The 2622-nt window shown below is 37.2% G+C and overlaps 1 non-coding gene across 1 annotated transcript; it reads right to left on the reverse strand.

Moving 5' to 3' along the window:
- Nucleotides 1–2245: 2245 nt before the first annotated feature.
- LOC111821210 (U6 spliceosomal RNA) lies at nt 2246–2352 on the reverse strand. Its single transcript, XR_002824662.1, has one exon. It is a non-coding gene; the product is annotated as a U6 spliceosomal RNA (small nuclear RNA).
- Nucleotides 2353–2622: the final 270 nt, after the last annotated feature.

The following is a 2622-nucleotide window of genomic DNA, read 5'->3' on the forward strand; positions in this document are numbered from 1 at the left end:
TTAGTATGTGTGTCTGTTCTAATCTGTCTAGAGGCTACCTGAAAGACTGATGCAAGGTGCTCATCTCTGTTTTGCCTACCTCAGAACTCACACAGTGCAGAAAAGCATTGCCCCAAAACTATAACTGCCTGTAGCCACCAGGGACTAAATAGTAACACTGAGGCATACAATAGATGTCTGAAGACAGGGAAGAGAAACTCGATAGTTTCTTTGGAATATTAAAAAACTTAAACCAAACCTGTTGCCGTTGAGTCAATTCCGACTCATAGCGACCCTATAGGACAGAGTAGAACTGCCCTATAGAGTTTCCAAGGAGTGCCTGGTGGGTTCTAACCGCCAACCTTTTGGTTAGCAGTCATAGCACTTAACCACTACGCCACCAGGGTTTCCATTAGAGCACTCAAAAGTACCTGTGTATACAGGGGAATTTAGAAAGTCACACTCATGCCTAGGGCAAGATGGATACTCACAAAATACCTGAGAAGACCCTACACTTTCACCTCGAACTGATCTATAGACTCAGTGCAAGTGCCTGGCACAGAGTCAGTGAGCAAGGACTGGAAGAGGAAAACACAAAAAACAAACCCCAGGAAGTGGGGGGATCTGACCTCCAGAGTTACCACATTACGATATTAAAATGTACAATTTTCAACAATAAAACACAAGATATACCAAAAAACAATAAAGGATGGTCCATTCAAAAGAAGAAAATAATGTGAAATAAACCGTCCCTCAGGAACCCTAGAAAATGGACTTACTAGGCAAAGACTTTAAAACAACTGTATTAAATATGCTCAGAAGGATAACGGAAAACACAGGGGAAAAAACTAAAGGGAATCATGAAAATGATGCATTAACAAAAGGAGAAGAGCAAGAATGAGAAATCACAAATAGGAAACAACATTGCACACAATAGGCTGACTATTATTAAAACACACACAGAAAATAACGTGTTGGTGAGGATGTGGAGGAATCGGAACTCTTGTCCACTGCTAGTGGGAAGATGAAATGGTGTAGCAGCTGTGGAAAACAGTTTGATGGTTCCTTAAAAATGTAAACATAGAAATACCATATGATCTAGCAATTCCACTCTTAGTATATACCTGTCTTAGTTATCTAGTGCTGCTATAACAGAAATACCACAAGTGGATGGCTTTAACAAAGAGAAATTTATTCTTTCACAGTCTAGGAGGCTGGAAGTGTGAATTCAGGGTGTGAGCACCAGGGGAAGGCTTTCTCTCTCTCTTGGCTCTGGAGGAAGGTCCTTGTCATCAATCTTCCCTGGTCTAGGGGCTTCTCCATGAAGGGACTCCAGGTCTAAATAATGCACTCTGCTCCTGGCACTACTTTCTTGGTGGTATGAAGTCCCCCTGTCTCTGCTTGCTTCTGTCTTTTATATCTCAAAAGAGATTGACTTAAGATACAACCTAATCTTGTAAATTGAGTCCTGCCTCATTAACACCATAGATGTAGGATTTACGACACACAGGAAAATCACATCAGATGACAAAACGGTGGAAAATCACACAATACTGGGAATCATGGCCTAACCAAGTTGACACAAATTTTGGGGGGACACAATTCAATCCATAACAAAAGAACTGAAAACAAGGATACAAAAGGATATTTGTACATCAACATTCATTGCAGCATTACTCACCATAGCCAAAAGGTGAAAACAACTCAAGTGTCCATCAACAGATAAATGGATAAACAAAATGTGGTATATACATACATACAATGGAATATTATTCAGCCACAGAGAGAAATGAAGTTCTGATACATGCTATGACATGGTAAACCTTGAAAACATTATGATAAGCAAAATAAGTCAGACACAAAAAGACAAATATTGTATGATCCCACTTATATGAAATATCTATAATAGGCAAATGCATAGAGAAAAAAGTAGATTAGTGGATACCAATGGCTGTGGGAAGAGGGCATTAGGGAGTTATTCTTTGATGGGTATTTAGTTTCTGTTTGGGGTGATAAAAAAGTTTTAGAAATGGATAGTGGTGATGTTTGCACAACACTGTGAATGTAATTAATGCCATGGAATTGTATAAAATGGTTAAAATAGCAAATTTTATTTTACATACATATATATGTATGTAAAATATATATATAGTTACAGTAAAATATAAACAAATTATAAAGCAACCAAACAGAAACACTGAAAATGAAAAGTACAATAACTGAAAAGAAAAATTCATTTTTTTAGATTTATTTTATTATCTTTAATAAAAATATGGAACGCTTCACGAATTTGCATGTCGTGCTTGTGCAGAGGCCATGCTAATCTTCTCTGTATCATTCCAATTTTGGTATATGTGCTGTCGAAGCGAGCATGAAGAAAAATTCATTTGAGGGAATCAAAAGCAGATTTGAGCAGGCAGAAGAAAGAATTCACAAATTTGAAGAAAGACAATTGAAATTATCCAGCCTGAGGAGAAGAAAGAAAAAAGAATGAAGAAAAGTGAACAGAACTTAAGGGATTAACGTATGAAGAAGACCAACATACACATTATGAGAGTTTCAAAAGAAAAAGTAGAGTAAAGGGGCAGAAAAATGTTTGAAAAATGATGGCTGAAAACTTTCAAAATTTGACAAAAGACATGA

This window comes from Trichechus manatus, unplaced genomic scaffold (genome assembly GCF_000243295.1).
Source record: "Trichechus manatus latirostris isolate Lorelei unplaced genomic scaffold, TriManLat1.0 scaffold00070, whole genome shotgun sequence".
In the NCBI taxonomy this organism is placed as follows: Eukaryota; Metazoa; Chordata; class Mammalia; order Sirenia; family Trichechidae; genus Trichechus; species Trichechus manatus.